Consider the following 23,133-nt stretch of genomic DNA (forward strand, 5'->3'; position numbering starts at 1 on the left):
CCCGATTGTTTTCAGCGTGATGAATGATTCGCCTTTCCTGTTGCCAGTCCGAGTGAGCTGCAGGTCAAACGTCAGAGGAACATCATCCATATTTATGATGTGGTGCGGCCCGATTTAGTGGGAGCGCATCTGATTTAATAGAAAGAGTTTCTTTGGTTCACCTGAACCCGTTCAGCAATTTCATTGGTCTAATGTTATGTCGCTCAGTTTTTGTGGCTTGAAGCTTGTGAAACAGGGAAAAACCCAGGAAAAATCCATAAGTTAGCCGCTTCGTTGTTCAAGCCACGGGGTTCAAAGCGTGAGAAAAAAGTAGCGGCTTATAGTCTGGAAAATACGGTAGGTCAATAATTTAAATTGTGGAAAACTATTTAGTTCAAAAATGAGGTATAATGTATAAATGTTCATTTGGAAATTGTGTTATAAAACTGTGTAATAGTGACGCCTTCAGGAGAATTACGTTCATTATTGGTTGAATTTGTCACATGGCCTAGCCAGCCATTTTAGTTTTCTGATCCACAAAGAACTGCACACATGCTGAGAGCTATCCGATAGTAAAAAGTGTTAGTGTTAAAAGGAATGCCTATATAAATATCTTTTGATGTCTTCTGTATTTCTGATTGGAAAGTGCACATGGTATGTGGTTTAGTCATTAGATTTAATCTGTTAATTTGTAATAATATACTTGTGTCTTGATATTGATATAGGAAACAACAGGTTAAACAGTGGTAAAAACAGAAACACTGTATGTATCTGAATGTTATTTTATTTGTTTTAGTTTTTCACGGTGTTATGATGTTATGTGAAGAGATTAAACGTTGCGACATCAGTTGAAGCGTCATTCTTTCAATCAGAAGAAAACCTACAGGAGCCGTCACAATGAGAGAACGAGAGTGACTGGAGGAACTTGTTGCTCAGCTGGAGAAAACTTTGGAATTTGTGAGTGAATTTAAGAAAAAACAAAAGACCAAACAAGGCATCAATCGCTTTAAAACCAGATTCCTCAATAATTCACGGGGAACAGGAAATGGCAGCACTAGAGAGCAACAATCTTCAAAGCTCTGGGCAGGTTTAGATTTAGCCATGCCATACATATAATAGTACAAAGTACAAAACACATCAATGTTTATTGTTATATTTAATAATAGTTTTATATTTTAATATTGTGTGTGTTTTTGTGTCTTTTATTAAAGTGTTGGACTTCATTTGAACCCTAAGAATTAAAATCCACATGATAAAATGTTGGGAAAATGTGACAAAAGTAAATGATAATAAAATAAAGGTTCTGAAATAATTTTAACATGAACAGAAGTTCAACTGATTAAAACTATCAAATACAGCAAAAGTTAGTTAGAATGCAGAAAGTTTAGTTAGAATGCAGCCTTATAACATCTACTGTTCAAATATAACTTTTGACCACCTCAGTTAGTTAAAAAAAAACATCAGAAATAAATATTTGGAATTCAAAACATTACAAAATAACAATTTAATTCAAAAGATTTATTTTAATAATTCAATCAATTCAGCTTGATCAATTCAGTTAAAAAAGATTTGGTTCGGTAATTTTGACTCCTTAGATTCAGTTCAATTCACTGAGTCAGTTCACTGGTATTGATTCAATTGAGTATGAATCGATTGATTCACCAGGAAATGACTCGATTCCACAGTTCACAAATATAAAACTTCCTGTCTCCTTAAAAATATTACTTAAAAAGAAACTTTTGTTCTATTTGTGCAAAACCAGCAGTTGGTCAGAAAGTTCCTTCTCTGTTCCTGGAAATTCCTCTTCTCTGTTTGAGGGGTTCACCTCAGTCAGCTTAGTCTCCATGGTTTGGCTCGTCATCTTACATCATCGTCTTATTGTAATGAACGGTGATCCAGCATGAAAAAAACCCTGACCTGCATATATACAGACAATAATCAGTTCCCAAACATCTCAACATTCACTGTTTCTAGTTCAATAACAGAACAAATAGCATTCGTACAGTTCAGAGTCTGATTTTAGGTTTTATCAAGTTTTCATTGGATTCTAACGTTTAATTGAGTTCTTGCATGTAGATGATACTTTTAATACATTTAATACCAACCTCATGCAGTTTCTCTCCATAAAGTCTGGATTTTATAAAAAACTTTTTGACCTAATAAATTGTTTCAATGTTATTAAATCTGTACTCGTTATTTCTATATTATTTATTACATTAATTTTAATCAGCTTCATTTGACATCTGTTTCATTTGTTTAAATCACAAAAATGCAGCTTAAAAATTAAACATGAACCCCTGTATGTAAAACAGTAAAGAGTTCAAGTTTAATACAATTTAATATTTTTAAGAAAAATATCTTGCTTTGTAAAAAAAATCAACATCACATATAACTAGCCAACAAAACACGATTAATAATATTTGTACAGAATGAAGTAAAAAGAAAGTCATGACAGGGCCGCTAGAGGGCAGTGTGAGACTAACATCTGACAACCAACTGCAGTTGTTATTATTATTATTATTATTATTATTATTATTATTGTTATTATTAAAGTTTTTAGGGGTTTATGAATGTTTCTCGCTTTGATGAGGATGTGCTGATTGTATAATTTCCAAATAACATTGTTTAATCAAACCAATTATTGGGAATTTAATCATTTGATCTATTTGGGTTTCATAATTGTGTAAATCTGCATATAATAAAATTTACAATAATCATTATAAAATCATTAATATGTTTTAATTTAGACCTTTAGGTACTAAAGCACCTCAGTGCAATAAAGTATTACATTCTAAAGTCCAGCAAACACGACATGGGAGTCAATTCCTTGTAGCATTTTCATGAACTTGGTTTGCAGGAGAAAATCTGGTTTTGTTGAAATAACAGGTTAACAGATGATAACTGGATAAATAACTAATGAATAAATGCTTCATCCAGCTAATTAACATGCAAACTGATGATGAGTTCCACCACCTGCTGTATGAACCTGAACAGAATCCACATTGTATTTCTAGTTGGAGATGCTGAGATTCTCTTTTTATTGAAATCTTTTTATTGAAACAGCAATAAAATACTAAAGCTGAGCTTTTTCTCTCATTGAGACGTGAATTCTGTAGAACAGCTACTGCAATTTTTACGGGATGCAATAAAACGTCCACCTACAGAACCTACAGAAACCCAACATAACTTCCATGGAGGAGTCTCCCCCGTGTGGGTGGAGGAGGAACTGCTACAGTTTAGCACCTGATTTGAGGTCAGAGCAAGTTGAGTTCTAACATGTTAATGGTAAGTTTAATAAATTTAGTACCACCTTCATGCAGGTTCTCCGCATAAATAGTGAATGAACCATATCTGACTCGAAAAGACCGGTGTCCAAATACTTTTGACCACACCGTGTGTGTCAGCTGAAAAGCAGCAGCTTCGGACCAGTCGCGTTTCCACTGGGATTCAACTCTGAAATATTACTTTTTATTTGTATTATATGAAAAAATTTATATTGTATATTTGATATTATTTGTTTGGACTTTTCCCTCCTCAGCATCACTTGGATTTTCCTCCTGTAACTCCGAAAGAGACGCCGTGTTCCAGGTGGAGGATGAAGACCCTCTGCCGGGATGAAGCGAACTGTACGACCCCTGGAACGGTGAGTTTCTGAGCTTTATGGATTTTATTCTCTTTAAAACACAGAGTTTATCATTGATTATAATTATTATTATTATTATTATTGAGAAACAAATAACCCATAAAATCTTTAAACAGGCAGAAAGGTGATCAGGACCATCGGTACCGGAGTGAAGAGGGGAAAAGAGATGTTCCTCATTTTGTGTTTACTCCTGATCAGTCTTTGACTAAAAGTCAAATAAATAAATAAAATAAAGTTTACTTATAGTTAGTTAAAATCCGATATTTAGACTGAGGAAGAAAACTTTTGAAGCTAAGAATAGCTAGCTGGCTAGTTAGCCTAGCTAATGTTGTTCCTCTGTGTGCTTCAGTAACTGCTGTGGAAACTGAGAGGAAAGAAAAACCCCAGGCCTCCTCACCTCACCTACATCACTACCTGACTTTACTAACACTCTTGTTATGATGATGAAATGTTCCAGCAGTTTTTTGGGGTTTGTACTGAGTAAATAACTACATATTTTCCTTCAATAAGTCTGGAAATGCAGCCATTACGCTCTCACACAGTCGTTACTCTCTTTATGTCCACATTTCAGTCCTAACTATAAAGATGTTCATGACAAAACTGGCATGAAGAAACATGTTTACGCATTACATTTTCATCTTCAAATTGTATCTCGGGTGGTGATGCCACTAATTCATGCTGTGATTTTGCCAAGGTGTTAACGATCAGTGTAATTACTGTAAACATATAAATGCTGTGGTGACCCCCGTGTGTAATGCTGCATTATCGCACTGCTGGATTTGTAAGATTTGATTGGTAAATACGGGTGCGGTTGTTGAAATACTCGATTGTGTGTGTTGTGGAAGAATAAAGTCATTCGCGAGACTCCTGCAAAAAGGTCTTAAGTTGTTTTTTTAAATAATACAAATAACTAAAAACACTACTAGACTACTAGAGCACACTGAGGCAAAATGTCTGAAGTGCAAGACAGAGGAGAATCGCTGAGTGCTACAGAAATTACTTCATTATTAAAGAAAGGAACATACAAGTGAAAACCTTGGACTGTTTTTTTTATATATTATTTTAGTTGATGTTCCAGGTTCTGAAAAGTTCTTTATTTATGTCCATTTTCATTATTTACACAAAAAGTCAACATTTAAATAAAACAATTTTATTTTCTGTTTTTTTAAATAATTATATTCAAAAAGTGAACAAGTGTAACAAAAAACATGTTCCTCCACTTTCTTTTGTTCTCTTGTCCAGCTCTCTCTCACATTCTACAGTTTTCTCCAGGTCCTCATGGATTTTCAGGGAATACTGGAGCTTTATGGTGGTCTGTTCCAAAGTGGCCTCAAGCTGAGCAACACGTTCCTCCAGTTGTTTTTGTTTTCTCGCCGAGCTCTGGAGGTGTGTGCCGTTTCTCTCATTTATGTCTTGGTACCGCCGCTTTCGCTCAGAAGCCAAAGTAGCCTCCTGCTCTTGCACCATCTTTACCAGAAAGTTGTTCTCTTCTTGTTCTATTATGCTCTTCTCTATCATCAGAAAAATAAAAGCTTCCAAATCTGTTACTACTTTCTGCATTTGTTTCAGCTTCTCCTCCTTTTTAGCAAACTGATTCTGTCTCCTGCATTGAAAAATTCTATAAATCTTCTAAAGAGCTCCATTTCTGTGTCTCTTTACTTACAATGAGTAAATTCACAAACGAGTAACAAAAGCATGATCTGAATTATATACACGTGTCCTACTGTGACGTACACCCAGACGCCCACACACACACTCACTCCACACATGTACAGTTTACAGACGGAAGATTACGCACAAACTTGGAAGTTGACTCGAGTGACTATCTGAATGTTGCAGAATCATAAATGACCAGATGATGCTGACTGAGGTGAACCACTAAAACTAACCCAGGAACAGAGTAGGAACATTCTGATCACCTGTTTTTTTTTTGAGAGACTGCTGAAAGGAAATTTGTTGAACTATCTATGGATTCAGACTCGGTCGAGCTGAAATGGTGAAACGACTCTCCTGAACCTCATTGTTTTGAATAGAAGTGATCGAACTGAACTCTCTTGAACCGAGTTACTTGAACTGAATCTAAGGAGTCAAAATCACTGAAACAAATCTTTTCAAACTGAATTGACCAAACTATATGGACTAAATTATTAAAATGAATCTATTAAATTAAATTGTTATTTTGTAATGGATTGAATGCAAAATAGTTATTTCTGATGTTTTTCTACTAACTGCAGTTGTCAAAAGTTATACTTGAACTATGATGTTATGAGGCTGCATTGGAACTAAACTTTATAGTATTGTGTGCATCAGATGAACCCATGAAGAACTCATGTATTGTAAACTGATTTAATCTCTGTGTTATTGTGATTAATATTTAAACTTATACTGTGAATACTGTTCAATAACTGTTTATTTTATTTTCTATTAAAAATTTTAATTATTGTTAATACAGATTTATTTTCTATAAAACTAAAGCTGTGTAATTATCTCTTCCTGAGCCGAACCTACTGCCCAAAAGATATTCATTTATTGTCAGTGGCTGTCAGTCGCAGTTTTATATTAGACTTTATATTAGACAGCAATCGATAGTTTTGATCAGTTTAACTTCTGTTCATGTAAAATTGGGTTTAAACAGAACCTTTATTTTATCATTTACTTTTGTCCCATTTCCCCAACATTTTATCATGTGGATTCAAATTCTTAGTTAAATTTAAATGATGTCCAACACTTTAATAATAGAAACAAAACACACACTATATTATTATTATAAGATATTTATTTATTTTGAAGGAAGAAAAAATATTCAGTTACAATAATCACTGATATTTTTGTACTTTATTATATGTAGGACATGTCCAGCTTGATCTCCTTTTTTTCTTTCTCTTTTCTTTCTCTAGTGCTGAAGTCATATTGCTGAACAGCTGTACAGCTTCCTCCAGTCACTCTCGGGTTTCCATCCTCATTTCTCTTCCCTCACCTAAGAATCTTTGTTTCCTCAGAGATTTTCTGCGACTTTTTGGGCTTGTAGAGGTTCAGCTTTCTGTTCCTGTTCTTGATGTCCAGATTCGTCTTATCTTGCTGCTGTTTCTCATAGTCAGAACTGAAAGTGCCCTCAGCTGAGCAACTTGTTTCTCCAATTGCTCTTGGTTTCTCAGAATTATCTTTCTTAAGCTCATCAGTCTTCTTCTGTGTCTTACAGTAATGCATATGTATATACACAAAACAGACAATGAATGAATCTCATTTAAAATGCTTTCAGTGATTCTACATTCTGTTTATATGAAGTGTTTCCACAGTTTGCATGTTAATTGGCTGGATGGAGCTTTTATTCATTAGTTATTTATCCAGTTATTATCTGTTAACCTGTTATTTTAACAAAACCAGATTTTCTCCTGGTAACCAAGTTAAAGAAAATGCTACAAGTATCGGTATCCAGATCTAACAGTAGAAAGCGCCGCCTTGTCTCCTGTAGCAGTTCACACTTGCTCTTATCATCCACAATGTAAATGGGAGACTCACCCAGGAGAAAAACACAGGCCTGACCCAAGATAGGTGGATTCCTAAATGACCTGAAATAGAATCCAAGGTGAATAAGTATCTCACCTGGGACACTGAAAAGCTGCAGCTCAGTTAATAGCACAGCATGCATGCTGAGCAGCATCTTTTCTTTTTTTGCAGTAAAGAATCACTTACGCTCTGCATAAATCACTTTCTTAATGTGTGAGAGATCAGTGGAATTTACTCCTATTTCATGTTTGCTGGACTTTAGAATGTAATACTTTATTACAGTGGGGTGCTTTAGTACCTGAAAGTCTATATTTAGATATTAATTATTTTATTTTTATTGTTAAATATGAGGTTGGAATGAACACAGAAGTGCAGTCGAAGTAGATTCTAAGTAAAACTCACAAACATGCATGAGGTTGTTCACCATTCATGGTGAGATGTTCAGCTCTGCATAGATCACTTTCTAAATGAGAGATCAGTGGAACGATTTTGGGCCCTGGATAAAAGAATGTAAGGAAACAACACGCTGGGAACCGAACCTCAGACCCCACTGTAATGTAGAACACAGACACACTGTATGACATTAAATTAGTTCACATTTATTAACAACATCCGGACTTCCCAAGCCATGGCATAATGACACCAGACTCTTTCTCCAAATAATTATAGAGGATCCTCACATACACTAAGCTTCTGTGTCTAAACTGCAATTTGTACAACAGGTAAAATTCTTGGGGCATCTGATATCAGAATAATGTAAAACTTAAAAAATATTTTTTTAAAAGCAGACGCAGGCAAAATATCCCTGTGCCCAAGACCAAGGAACAGCTCATGCATTTTCTAGGAATGTGGTTGCAGGAATTTTCAAGACTGGAAACTTTCCATGGGAATTATCAGGAATATTTAGGTATTAATGTATTAAAAGGTATTAAAGTTGGAATTTACAAAATTGCAAGTTATCCTATAACAGGAAACTTAAATGTAGTTAAAAAATAACTTGTTGATAATCAACCAGATTAAATGCAGTTTCAGTTGAATTTCTACCTGCACATTCATCAATCACATGCACACAGCACACTTACTGCAGGGCTCCTGAGGCCGTACCCCTACATGCACTGTGTTTTCTTCATAAAAAAATGAGTCATGCCTCAAAAAATGTTTAAAACCACTGCCTTTTTGGTAATTAAAGACCAATGATCAGGATCTCAGGTCTACATTACTTACTATTGAAGTAAACAGGACCAATACAGAACAGTTCATCAGACAGGAAGTCACTTATAGTTACTCAAGTACAGTAATGAAGTACATTTACTCAAACACTTTACATCACTGCATTTAACTTGCACTTTGCAGTGAGGAACCAATACACACACACACACACACACACACACACACACACACACACACACACGTAGCCTACACCAACGTTTCAGTTGATTAAATTGTGTACAGATGTTTAAGTGAATCAGGTTCTACCCCACATTGAATTTAAACAAAGCACTAAAGCTGCAAGAAAATACCTCAACTTCAGTTTCTGTCAAATTCCTTTTCTTTGAGGACCTCAAACATCACTGAATCTATCAAACATCATTGAAGTGGAATTCAGGAAAGAAAATGAAGTGATTGAATGCTCTCTGTGATGAAGAGACATTAGACATAATTGGAATTTATAATCTTTATTTCTTTAAATAAAATTTGTTTAAATTAGGATTTATTATAAATAAAAGATGGTGAAACAACATGCACACTAAAGTACATGAAAGGTTCGAATTTCACCATCTTCCTCTATTCCTAAATCATTGTCTATCTGTTCAAGTTGCTTAAGCAGACCCTCAAAGCTGTCGACGTCAAAGGCTAGTACAGAATCCAGGATCTCTGTGCTGTTGTGGGGGTCTTTAGTATGATTCTGGGCTCCAGACTGGTTAAAAAAGCTATATTCCTTATTTAAAATGGAAAAGATGTCGTTGTTGAGCAAAGTGATTTCATCCTCGTCCTCGAGCTGAACCTCACTGCTTGTACAGTCAGACCCATAGCAGGTGCTGTAAACAGAAGTGCACAATTTTAGCTGCATATTAAAGTAAATGAGTGGTGATTATGGTGATTATTTAAGATGCAGAAAACTTCATTTCCATGTCATTCTTCTGAAACTGTTCCAATGCAGTTTACTAACTCACTTTGTCTGGCAGAAAGTCGACTCAGAAACAGAAGGGAAAAGAAAAAGATCACAGCAGATGTGTTTAGGAGACAGCAGTTCTTGGTGGCTAAGGCCGGGGAACTGATCACTAACTTCAGGCACGAGGTCATGGACTGGTACTTCTTCTGGCTCAGGTCTCCTCTGTGAGTCACTACTCTGCAAACTGCCTACAAATATACACAGATATAGACATGTTCTGACTCCCTCCCTATGTGAAGAGACTCCATATGATTGTAATAGGACAAGCTGGAAAAATAATCAAATCTATTAGCATTTTTAATGATCAATTATATTTCCTGTGGTGGACACTGACTAGAACAAAGTGTTTACTGAAGATGAATGGATTAAAGTGTTAAATGATCTTAACTGCAAGACAATTGGAAGACAAATTGTAAGCACTAAAAAAGCAATATCACAAGCATGAGTGCTGTTATAGAGCATCTGTGTTGCCATGACGACACACAGACTATCCTAACGCCCATAGAATATGTAGTAACGGTTTAAATATAATGAACTCTTGCTAGAATAAGTGTGTTATGTAGCAAACTGTCAGGAATCCCCCTGCCATGCCCCCTTCGGCGGCTGTCAACCTCGGTGCTTCTGAGAATGCCCTGCTCCTTCTCGTGTGCGCGCCCCGCCCACAAGGAGCTTCTCTTCTTCGCACTGACAATACACACCTGACTTCCATCTACACACTAATCTCACCGCCTATAAGAACACTCACTGCACACACACTTGTGGTCCTTTATTGCCCGTTTATTGTTAATGGAACGTGGATGTATGTTGCTCATGGTCCGACGTGGATGTATGCCGGTGGTGTTCCTGTTCACTCTTTTGGGATGTGTGTGCGCTTTGCGCTGACCGTGTGTTTGCTCAGGTTCATCCCCGCTACTTACCGTCTCTCTCTTGCTCTCTTCACGCATCCCGCGCCTCTTTCCGGACGCACCTGGGATTTATGCTTCCTTTGTTTCACGGATCCGGGTATGTTGGATTTACTCACAGACACGGAGCTGTTGTATTCCGCGCAGTGAGCGCGCCGCAAGACATTTCCTGCCCGCAGCAGAAGTTCGCGTTGGCTCCGCCTTTTTTGGTCCGTGTTGGTTTTTTGTTCAATAAAGTTTTCTTTGTTTGCTGCAACTTCGGCTTCCGCCTCTGTGTCCGCATGACACAAACACACACAAATAATGTGTGATAATACTAACAATGAAATGTACCAGTGTCGTCCTGAGGTGCCACTTTTTGGCTGCGTCTCCTTCCCTTCTTTGGAAGCGGTTTATAAACCCAATCTACATGATAGAAAATAAGAATTTAAAGAGTAAGAAGCGACATAAATACAATAAAAAGTGTCAGAATTGATGCGTTTGTTTTGTTATTTTGACATTTGTCTAAAAAGAATGTTCACCTACCAGGAAACAACTGTTCGTGTTCCCGTTTAAGCCTCCATGATTCAGTGTAGTAGGGTTTCTTCTGTTCTTCACTCATTTTGTTCCACTGGATCCCAAGCTGCATGCTGATCTCTGCAGAGCTGCTATTTGGATTGGCCTTGGAAAAGATGGGCCGCTGCTTTCTCGCCCAAACCATGTAGGCATTCATTGGCCTTCTGATGTTGCCTTTTTTATCTCTGTACTTGGCAATGTTAAATTTATCTACAAAATAAAAAACAAACTTTAAGTTAAACAGAAATCATTATAAACTTCTAGTTAAAACAGTGAACAGAACAGAGTCATGCAATACTGCACCAGTCTTAAACACACACAATGTTGTTAGTACAAATATTTTATAAGTGCTGCATTACTCAGTCAGTACAAAATAATTTTATATTTCCTGCATGACAGAATCATATTTAATGTGGTTTTAGGAACTAAATGATAACTATATTACATTGGCTCTGGACTTGTTCTCTGTACAATGACAATAAAGTTGACAGCAGGAGAAGCAGCTGTAGCTGTTACCCTTCTTATTATCTGTCATTATTTCTCCTTCTTTCTACTGAAAGTTGCTCTTTCTGGCGTCTTGGAGAGTGGATTGTTCAAAACCATGACGAATAAAAAACATTTCTGTTTGTTTGCTCTCCATTGCTGTGGTCAGTAAATGTTTGTGTTTAACAGCAGCAAAGTTGTCATGACATTAAAAGTGCGCCCAGGGCGCCGTTTCATTGGTAATTTTACCGAGAAATATGACCAATCAGGGATGCCGACGTCACAAAGGAGGCGGGGCTTCAACGATTCAAGTGCAGACGCGGAAGTGGAAAACAGGTGGTGTTAAGACAAGAGAAGTGGTGTGTGTTTGTAAACCCTTCGAGTTCCTGTAGCGCTCCTCTGTTTAGACACAGTAGTGTATTAAAATATTTCGAATTATATATTTTAATAGAAAACACGTGTTTGCATGTTGGAATGCGATTTTGATAGAAATGTGGGGTTTAATTTGGGGTGTAATTAGTTTGTACTGCATGTGGTGACCTGTTGTTGTTATACATAAAGTGACCATTAGGGGGAGTAGAAGTGCATTGAAAATAGAGAATGAGAGAACACGTGATTAGCGCGTGTCAGATGTGTGTTATGAGCTATTAGAAAATAAATCATTCATTCATGCTACCTGGCCTGCTTCCTTCTGTTTCCTGACAACACTGCACTTTTAACAAATACTTTATTTTATATCCCTTAGATTATTCATTATACTTATTTTCTCTGAACACAAACAGATTTTTTTTTACTTAAACACATGGTAGTATTTATAGTCTGTCATCCTTTAATCATAATCATCTACTTATCAAGATGTTTGTAAGCAAGAAATTATTATAAGAATAATGGTAAGTTAATCACAAGTTAAATTAACTGTAATATAGTTTTTATTGAATAAAATCAAGTCCAAAAATGTATTTGAAAAAGAAAAAACATTAATGAAAGATGTGATTGATTTTGATCTGCCGCCAGTCTTTTTATAAGCACTTAGTGTTTTCTCAACTGGTCCAAGACTACACCAATATAGGATTTTTTTATATTGGTATTAAAATAAGAAACTAAACTCCTATAAAATCACCTCAGCAGTATTAAAATCAAGATTTGGTCATTTCTGTAAAAAGCTTGGTGTGGAATGGATGTCTCTGTTCACCTGTGTACGGCAGCACATGGGGAGGACAAAAAATAATAACAAGAAACAAAAAAGTGACAAATTTCATTTGGATTTGATTTTTCCTCCATCACCCTTATAGCTGACATGCCATCATTATACACACACAATAAATGTAACACTGATTTGTTGTAATCCATGAAAAAAAACACTTTCTATTAATCAGTTCTATGAATGTTAGTTTTAAGACTAACGAGGCATAAAAACAATTGAAATGTTACACATGAGATTTCTAACACCACTTCCACCAGTACACAATAAACACACAAATACAATGTGCTTAAAAATAGTAAATTTACTCTAAAAACAAACAATTTGTTTTGATTTATTGTTCTAATTTCCACCTTTTGACGATGGTAAGTTGTAACCACATACTTAAAACAACTGATTTAATGCTCAGTAGGTAAAGTTTCCTTTTATGTTTTTGGGGCACAAAATCCTCGTTCATGACGTTTTAGCGTAACGTGCCAGCTGTTGTAGCTCATGTGAAAAGTTTCATGTTTGGCTTTTAAGCAGTTCCCAGACTTTAAGAGAACTCGAAGTGTCTTTCAGTGAATCCAGAGCCGAGTGTCTTTAAAACCAACTCTGTTTCTTTGTTTACGATCTGTTTCAAGAATATTCATCTGCTCCTGAGAATCGTTGTGTGGTGTTTCTCTCAATTTCCTGCTGCTTTTGCACAGGAGCCAAAGAAGTGTGTTTGTACCATCTGTACCAGAATGTTGTTCACTGCTTTCTCTTTTGTTATCTGCTCCATCATAAGATCAAGAAATGCACCCAACGCTGTTGCTACTTTCTCCATCTCCTTCTGGTAAGATTTCTTTCCTCTCCTGTTTTGAAACATTTCTCTAAACCTCCTAAAGAACTTCATTTTTAGTATCTTTACTCCCAGATACTAACCTCGGAAATGAGAAACAGATGCAGATATAAAGACATCTCTTACTGTGACGTCACACAAAGACGACCCGCCCTCCAGTCACCTCGTCGTCTCGCTCTCTTTCTCTCACACTCACTCTGCGCATGCGCAGATTACAGAGAAAGCACAAAAAAAAGTTATGGGGTTTCACAACTTTTCTCTGTTGTTCCTGAGAGAAGAGCGATATTACAGTCATAAATAAGATAAAAACGGCAGTAAACTGGGTATAAAGCTAGTGAAGGTCAGCGGGACTCCATGCTCTCTGAGGACGGACCGGGGCTAGCTTAGCATGCTAACTTCAGTAGATATTTCTGTTACATAATACATAGAGGTTTTTAAAGTCCAAACTGTCATTGATTCACATTCTTATAATAATTGTATTTAATTGATGAGTGTTTGCACTACACTTATTACATAGAGCTCCATAGAGAAAGCAGTTAGTACACGGTATTTAACAGTAAACTTGGTCCGATTTAAGAACCGGAAGTTGACCGGAGTGACTCCATGAATGTTGCAGAATCATAAATGACCAGTAGGTGGCAGTGTGATGTGTATTAGAGCTCACTGTCACAGCAGGCAATTAGAAGTAGTGGAGCTCTAATGACGTCATTATAGCGAGGACAAGACACACAGCAGTTTGGGATTCTTTTATTTAATTTATTGATTAATTGATTTGGAGTATGATTGTGTTTCTGATCAAAGTAAGTTCATGTGTATGGAGTAAAAACAACCTGTACATTTCTCACTTCCAGACAGTATTATGAGATGTTCACCTGCTGCATGTTTTATAGGATTTATGAGCTGGAATGAATGTTTCAATATTGGTTTTGTTTTAAACGACTGGTGCATTTTTATTATTATAAGAATAATGGTAAGTTAATCACAAGTTAAATGAACTGTAATATAGTTTTTATTGAATAAAATCAAGTCCAAAAATGTATTTGAAAAAGAAAAAACATTAATGAAAGATGTGATTGATTTTGATCTGCCGCCAGTCTTTTTATAAGCACTTAGTGTTTTCTCAACTGGTCCAAGACTACACCAATATAGGATTTTTTTATATTGGTATTAAAATAAGAAACTAAACTCCTATAAAATCACCTCAGCAGTATTAAAATCAAGATTTGGTCATTTCTGTAAAAAGCTTGGTGTGGAATGGATGTCTCTGTTCACCTGTGTACGGCAGCACATGGGGAGGACAAAAAATAGTAGGTGGCAGTGTGATGTGTATTAGAGCTCACTGTCACAGCAGGCAATTAGAAGTAGTGGAGCTCTAATGACGTCATTATAGCGAGGACAAGACACACAGCAGTTTGGGATTCTTTTATTGACTTTATTGATTAATTGATTTGGAGTATGATTGTGTTTCTGATCAAAGTAAGTTCATGTGTATGGAGTAAAAACAACCTGTACATTTCTCACTTCCAGACAGTATTATGAGATGTTCACCTGCTGCATGTTTTATAGGATTTATGAGCTGGAATTAATGTTTCAATATTGGTTTTGTTTTAAACGACTGGTGCATTTTTAGCTACTTTTTCCCCTCAACTGAAAGGAGGCAGAAGTTGGAAAACTTTTTTTCCATGTAGTTTAATTTGGGCTCATTAGACAACCTGCATGTGAGTATTTTAGGCAAAATGCTGTTTATTGTATTTATTGTAAAACTATATGCTTCAGATGAGTTTTATAAAAAACATTTTTACTTATAAAATAATAAAATGTAATTCTCAGTGAAGCCAGTTGTTTATTAAATGCATTATTCACTAAATAAAAATCAATGAAACTGGATGATTTGTTTTTATTGAATGTAAAAATATTTATTTGAGGATGCTGAAGTTCCCTAGAAAAAAAATGTGTACATCATAAATTATTATTAATTTTTAATAAACAAATACATGAATTCGGTCCTGAAACAATCCAGAATAGTGATGGGTTAAAAGTCACATGTCTAATGAGTTTATATTTCAACTTTGAAGAAAATACAATAAAAATGAGATTCCTATAAACATTATTCTGAGACTGACTGTGCAGTCTTTATCTCCTCCGTCTGTTTGAGGAGAAGCAGCCTGATAACCAAATGTACTGAAGGGTTTTACAAACTATTGTCGTCATTATAAAAACCACTTCATTGTTTATCAATTATCAAATAATAAACAGAATCTTAGACATCATATAAGTGATTTATTTGAGCACCTAAAATACCAAAAGAATAATAATTGAGTAGAAACATTTAATAACACAATAAGCATAAAACTGGTATTTGAACATTAGAAAAACAGTAGAAGAATAAAGTAATGAAAATAAAAGTAGTGGTCAGTGCTGGTGATGCCAAACAGAGAAGCAGTTACACTTTGACTGAAATCACAGCGCCACTAAACAAGTCATGCAATATACAAGTGTTTCTGTCCACAAACCCTGCATTGTCTCCTGTCTGAAGCAGGTACCCTGGTAAGTGGTGAGTGTCCTCAGGAAGGGATGGAGAAAATCCAGAAAGCACTAAAACAGTAAGTTCCTCACTGAGTTTTTCTCTGAACTGCTTCTGTGTCATTTGCGTCCGATTCTTTGCACAGGCGATTTCCTGATGTAGGATGAAGGTGTTTATGATGGTGTAGAAAAAGCTCTGGTACCGCTTTCTTGTCTTGTGTGAGACTATATAATAGCTGTTTGATATCTACTCCAGTCATGCACCTGAAATTAAATCAAAGTGATCAGATTTTAGAATAAAAAAGGCAGAAATATACTTGTTTCAATATATAACAAATATCAATTTCAAGCTGAATTTACATGACTGAATAATTTGTATGAACCTGTTGTAGTCTAGAACACAGTCTGGAACAGGTACATCCAAGTTTCTCCACTGTCCATTTTAACCTTTCACCTTCCTCTGCACAATGCTTCCTTCTGTGCCTCTGTGAATAGTGAAGCACATCTGGACCTTCCTTTTATCCTTCCTACTCTAATTAAATACTGCACACAACCGTGTTCCCTCATCACTGTATACTATGCAATGCGCACGTGACACAATAACAAATGTTGATGTCCTTGTGAAACAGTGTGCTGCTCTCGGCCACGTGCTTAAAAGCCGGAACACCCAGCAGCAGCCCGCAGACTAAACACAACCTATAGAGCAGTACATTTCTCTATCACTCAACCAACCGCAATCCATTTCAGAAGAAACACACTAGTGTTACTCTACAAGTGTAAGTTACTCTACAAGTTCATGTTCACGAACCTGTTCTTCAGTTTCACTGATTTCATTCATCGCTAGTCACATGTTCACACAGAACCTCCGGGAAGCACGCTCTAGCTAGCATAGAAGGATCTAAAAGCAGAAGGATCCTCCAGTGAGTAAACGCATCCCATCAGCATTCATAAAGACCAACCCGGCAAAAACCCAACATCCCTCATGAGCTGAGCTGTGTGCGCCACACCCCCAAACCACGCCCCCTCCATAACACCTCGCCCCCTGCTACACAAATCGTCTTTATCTTTCTGATTATGTTACCTTGTGGATAATCTGCAAAAAAAAAAAAGAGAAAATACGCTGTAGAAACACTGATCGTTTAGATATTGTTATGAGAAATTAAAATACTTTATTGAAGGATTTGTAATTTAAGTTGTTTTCCATTTCTCCAGATTCAGCAAACTCTCTAGAATTAAAGACTAGAAAAGACCTACAGAAATGGAGAACGCAAGCATAAGCCAGTCGAAGCTTCAGGCCACGAAGACTCTGAAGATGCAGAATACCATAAATAATTTTTTTTTTTTGCTGTTTAAATTTGACCCCAAAGCTTAGTTTAATTCTCTATTCTGATTGGTTTGAAACATTTATTTTAAAACACATCATTTTGATAGTAACAATGCACACAATTACTTGCATGATGGAAGGAGTAGCACAGTGGTTAAGATGTTGGAATTATGATTAAAAGTTCATGAGTTTAAATCCCATCCCCACTAAGCTGCCATCATGGGCCCTCAACTGCTCAGTTGTATTAATGAGATATTCGTTGCTCTAGATAAGGGATTTATATATATATATATATATATATATATATATATATATATATATATATATATATATATATATATATATAATTTGGGAATTGTTCATTTAGTTATAATTGTTCCTATAAAAGTTTCTAACAATAATAGTAATATCTAATAATGTGTTAGTAACAATAATTATAATAATACATCTAATAGAAATGTTAGCAACAGTGTAACAATAACGCACAAAAATATTTTGTGGCAATCTTTAATGGAATAAAAAAAAATTAGTAGTTTTAATATGTCATATTGTCAGGGATCCACCTGCCACGCCCCCTTTGGTGGCTCTCCATGCCTCCGCTCTCCCTAGAGCTGCAGGCTTAACCACGCACACCTGGGGCTCATCATCAATCATGTCTCCACTCTCTCTGGAGCTCCAGGCTTAATCACGCTCACCTGGGGCTCATCATCACTCCACCCCGCTTCTATATAAGCTCCTCACTCACACTCACTCCCTTGTTTGTTATTGTATGTGTTTATGGTTTCATGCAGGACTCTATGTGTTCCATTTCTTCCGGACTCCAATATCCTGCACCGGATGCATGTTTCCTTACAGCGAATCTTGGATCAGCTTCACTTCTCCCAAGCGCACCTCAGACTCTCTTATCCCAAAGACTGCCGTGTGTGTGTGTGTGCTTGTGTGTATCTCTCTCCCTCAGTCTAGTCATTGAAACCCAAGCAAACCGTACTTCAGCTTCCCCCTCCGTTTCATTCGCACCGTGACACATATAATAATATAATATATAATGTTCTATCTGAATGTTTATTTTCCACAGAAATGGCAGTGCTGAAAAACAGCTTCTGGCAATTAAAGGTGTGTAAAGTTTTGATATTTCTGTGTTCAGTGTGTAAGAAAGTACAAGTTTGTTATTACTGCATGATTCAGGTCTATTTAATGAGCATATAATGTGATTAGTGTGCTCTGAGCACCTTTTCATTTCATTTTGTAAATTATTTTACAGAAGTAAACACCAGACAAAATCAGGAAATCCGAAGCCTGGAGTACACAATCAGTAGCTTCGAGAAAAGCATCTGTTTATTCGAGGCACTTTCTTTTGATTACAAACGCAGACGTCATTGAACTGAAGTGAGAATTGTGACTAAATAAAACTAAATGTTGTTTGTTTTAAACCTCAACAGGAAAAAACTATTTAAACAGGGAAATGAGTTGAACAAATGTAACACTGAAATCTCTCTAAATTTTTGTAGATGTTGATGTAGAAGCTATTTGCTTTTACTCTGTAATAAATTGGTTATTGTCATTACAGAGAAAAAGTGCTTCTCCACGCACACTGAGAACTAGCAGGAAGCTGACAAAGGTATTTAGATGTGACATGTTATAAACTATTTTCTAGAGGAGATACAGATTTATATAAACATGTGCTAAACCTATTTGTACATTTCCCTTAAATGATCAGATTGAAAGTTATATTCATTAGGCAGAAATCAAACACACAGCTTTGTTTTATTGTTTATTTTATTGTACATGTTTTATTCATGTTATATTCATACATGCCCAAACCCCACAGCAAAGAGAACTGGATCAGCCATGTCACCACCCAGGAAAGCTCAAAAGCCTTGACTTTATGCTGCTTCACCAGATCCTACAAACACAAGACACACAACACAATCTCTCATCTAAAGTGCGTTAGAAACACTACAAAAGTCCTGTTCTGATGTTTTACCTACAGACAGGATTCATGCACTTCTCACAGGAACAAGTGAACTTCCTGTTCTGAGATGAAGAGAAAGCAGTCATTTCTGAGTTTTGTGTAAATGAGGTCAGTTTTTATCTTCTGTTTTATTTAGTGTGCATGCGATTTAAACACTATTTTTTAGTTGTGGATTTATATTTTGTAATTTTTTTAAAGTTGATCTATAATTCACTGGTCCTGGCAAATTTTGACTCTAGGTTTTGGTTTATACAATATCTAGTAGTTTTCCTAGTCTAGTTGTATATATCAAATAATTTTCTTCTGTCTTTTTTTAGTGCTTAGCAAAAAACGTATCTGTCTGTGATTTTGGAGAAGATTAAGGTGGAGAGAGGGTTTATGGGACATGATCTCCTGCAGTTTCTCTGTAGGGTTTATGTAGGCGTGTGGCAACAGAGAGGAGACTCTCACAAAGCACATGCTCTCGCCTACAGACTTTTTAAAGAAGGTGAGATTATACTGATATTTCATTACTTATCTACTAAAAAATATCTAGACACTTATACAGAGAAGTAAATCGTGTGATCTAACAAATCTTTAATGTGATCTAACAACAAACAAAAAACGAATTTACACTTGGGAATTTTATCCCACTCTTCTTTGCAAAAAAAGTTCCTTCAAATTGCAAGGTGCTCTCCTGTGTACAGCTCGAATTGAGGTCTGGGCTCTGGTTGGAACAACTCAGAACTTTGATTATCCTTTCCTAAAGCCATGTCTTTGTTTAATTTAATGGGTGATTTGGGGCAGCTTTCTTTAAGCATTTTTGACCAGCAGCCCCAAAGCATTATTTTAAACCCACTATGCTTCACTGTCAGTATGGTGTTTTTCCACATGTTTTTGGTTACTGACTGAATCACTGGCTTGCATATTTATATTTGTTATTTCCATCCTATATTTAAAAAACCTGCAATTTCATAAGGGTGTGTTGACCTTATCTATCCAATGTATTTCTTTTTATACAGTGTATTTACATCCTATTGTTTTGTTGCTTTGCAGACTTTTTTGAAGCCCCCAAAGTGATTATGGTCATTGTGACAGCATGGGCAAGTATTTTGTTCCATGAAAGTTCTTTATGCCGATCAATTCACGTAGTGAGCAACCTGAAAGCAAAGGAAAAGGTATTTTACTTGCTCAGCACTTATCTGTGCTGGGATGAGGTAAGTTGTTGATCTTTAGTGTTCCTCTCAGTGTCAATGTTTATTACTGGCAGGCCAGAACTGTCAAGCATCTTTTTTCAACTGGACTTTTTATGTATTTTACTGCCTTCTTAATCTACTTTTAATTTCCAAGTATCAGTGTAATCTAGTGGGACAAATTCTTTGTACATTTATGTTGAACTATGCTGTCAGTTAAACAGTGTTTCATGGCACTGGGTATTAAATAATGATGTATTTTCTGCCAGGCGCCTCCGGGAAACACATACAATATGATCACCAGCACCCTGATGTCTTTTCTGGAAGACAGCAGACTGAGGTTCCTGAAGAACAGCTCGTATGGTTATGATCTCTGTCCTGCTACCTGGAACTACATCTTCAGCCTGGATCTTCTGTGTGCACAACTGGGCTGGACTTGGACCAATATTATACGGTACTGGATGCAAAACATCTTAAACATATTGTAAAGTTGATATGTAGGTGGCATTTTTATATCTAATCTTTAATACAATAAGATCTCACAGGGAAAAATTGGGTAATTGTTGATATAGTGATGTTTCTGTGAGGAAATTTCAAAATTTATAAATGAAATTTCCAGGATCAGTGCTCAGACAGTCAGAGAATTCTGTAACTTTAGCTGTAAGTATTTCACCATGGGAGGGTCTTTTTTTTGGAAGTGGTAGCTCAGTGGTGAAGGCTCTGGATTACTGATTGGAAGGTCGGGGTTCAAGCCCCAGGATCACCACATCACAAGTTCCACACTTAGGCCCTTGAACAAGACCCTTAACTTTCTGTTCTCCAGGGGTGCTGTAGTCATGGCTGACCCAGTGCTCTGCCCCCTGCTTTCTCAGTGGTGTAAAGTACAATATAAAGCATCATTACTTTTAGGACCTAGTTCTTATTCCTGACTTTTTCCATTGAGGGTCAAAGTTCTAGTGGTTGTTTGAAATGTTGCAAGTTCTCATTCTTGTATAAACTCATAATTCTTTGTAAAACCACAATAGCTGCTCCATAACCACCACAAAGACTCCCAACATATCCATTTCTCCTCTTTTTATTTACTAGGAAGGACCTTTGACTGATACTGAACACTTGGCTGATGCAAGCAAGAACAGAGCAAACACCGTTCCGAGACGTCTGTGTAGCAGCAGTTTTCAGGCTACTTGGTAAGTTTACTGTAAATCCTGTTTCGGAGCAACATCTCACATTATTTCTGGATTCTTCAGCTTTTCACTCATGGTCTTTGTCCTTAAACAGGGCGACTTGGTCAGCTAGGACTTTAAGGAGAACCTGCCAATGTCATTTGAAATTCTGGCAAAAAGCATAAATCAGTTTGTAACCCAACTCTCAAAAGGTATTTCTAAAGCATTAAATAATGATGTTTTTATCTATCTTTATCTTTATTCTGAGACTTTTAGTTTTGTGCTTCAGCAAGTCCTAATTTTGTATTGGATGTTGTGTGCAGATATGCCATGGGAATTGCAGTTACTATTTTTTAGTAACTAGCACAACACTGGTCTTCAGTATGATTCTGGGCTCCAGACTGGTTAAAAAAAGTCATATTCCTCATTTCAAATAGAAAAGATGTCATCGTACAGCCAAATGAGGATTCAGCCCTGGGGGTCCTTAGTGCTCACTGTGGTGGGTTTGGGGATGCAAACTAACTGAAGTGTCCTGTCAGGAAGTCAGACATACAGACTTAATACATAGATGTAAACTATAATAAACTGATAATGCTGTACAGATCATAAATAAATAAACATTTTTATTTATCTAAAAATATCTATACATAAATAGAAATCTGATTTATTAATGTACAAAATTTTAGAGATAAATCACGATTGTGATACTTGTGGCTTAATCTGACGGCAAAGGAAGTCGATTTGCGTAATGCATTTGATGACGGCTGGGGGAACGTGCTGTGTGTTGTTTTTCCTCCATGATTCAAAGTCTTCAGAGCTGCTTCAGGGTTGCTGGGTGCCAGATCAGGAGTGGCATAGATGACTGAGAGCCAGTTAGTTACTCGTTGCTTCATTCAAAAAGTAACTCAGTTACTTTGATGAAAACTTACACCAAAAAGTAATGCGTTACTGTTAAAAGTAACTATTTAGTTACTTTTTTAAAAAACTTTCTTTATTGTTCCCATTAATGCCCTTTTAGGCGTTATGGTCTATACAAACACAAAACTGACTTGAACACTATTTTTAAACACTATTTTATTTAAGTCAGACCAGCACAAACTGCATATATCACAAGGATTTCTGAAATAAATAACAAAACAAGCTGAATAATATATTTAGAATCAAAAACTAAAGTGGTTTCTGCATCATAAAAGCTGTTGTGTTGAGCTCTTAAAAATGTTCCTTTCTATCAACAATGTACAACAGAACACCGGGTTAGCTTTTAGCTTCATCAAGGCATGGAGTTTCTGGAGTTGCTGCTATGGCAGTAGATATGACCTTCGAACCAGAAAGACACAGCTTACATTTGACTAAAAAGTTTTTGTCTTTATACTCAACTAAAGTGAAATAATCATATTTCCACTTTGAGAAACTCGTCTTGCTCTCACCTCGACTCACCATTACTGCCGCACAGACCTGAATAAATGGAAACACGCCCACAGTGCGTCGTCTTCGTGTTTACAGTGGTTTAATCCTACAACGCATCTCTGCTGTAAACGGGTACGACTGTAGTCTACACTTCAGCCTAAATTTATTCATTTAAAAAAATGAAAGGATAACGCACCATACGGTAACGGTAATGGAGTTACTTTATTTAAAAAAGTAATGTTACAATATTAGTTACTGTCAAAAGTAACTTCGTTACAGTAACGTGTTACTGCTCAACACTGCTGA

General features: G+C 36.3%; 2 protein-coding genes and 1 long non-coding RNA gene across 4 annotated transcripts in view; 1 reads left to right on the forward strand and 2 right to left on the reverse strand.

Moving 5' to 3' along the window:
* The window catches only part of LOC124390066 (polyadenylate-binding protein 1-like 2), a gene marked incomplete at its 3' end in the record, with an annotated part of 369,871 nt that overhangs the window by 191,474 nt on the left and 155,264 nt on the right, over positions 1 to 23,133 (reverse strand). The window lies entirely within an intron of this gene.
* The window catches only part of LOC124389743, a 379,509-nt gene that overhangs the window by 44,671 nt on the left and 311,705 nt on the right, over positions 1 to 23,133 (reverse strand). The window lies entirely within an intron of this gene.
* LOC124389745 lies at positions 17,893 to 22,058 on the forward strand. Of its 2 annotated transcripts, XR_006926624.1 has the most exons (10): positions 17,893 to 18,050; positions 18,189 to 18,226; positions 18,375 to 18,499; positions 18,681 to 18,731; positions 18,942 to 19,193; positions 19,403 to 19,572; positions 20,121 to 20,711; positions 21,344 to 21,444; positions 21,536 to 21,632; positions 21,744 to 22,058. It is a non-coding gene; the product is annotated as an uncharacterized LOC124389745 (long non-coding RNA). The 2 variants fall into 2 exon arrangements; XR_006926623.1 differs by having other exon boundaries at positions 17,893 to 18,226.

Source organism: Silurus meridionalis, chromosome 8 (genome assembly GCF_014805685.1).
Source record: "Silurus meridionalis isolate SWU-2019-XX chromosome 8, ASM1480568v1, whole genome shotgun sequence".
In the NCBI taxonomy this organism is placed as follows: Eukaryota; Metazoa; Chordata; class Actinopteri; order Siluriformes; family Siluridae; genus Silurus; species Silurus meridionalis.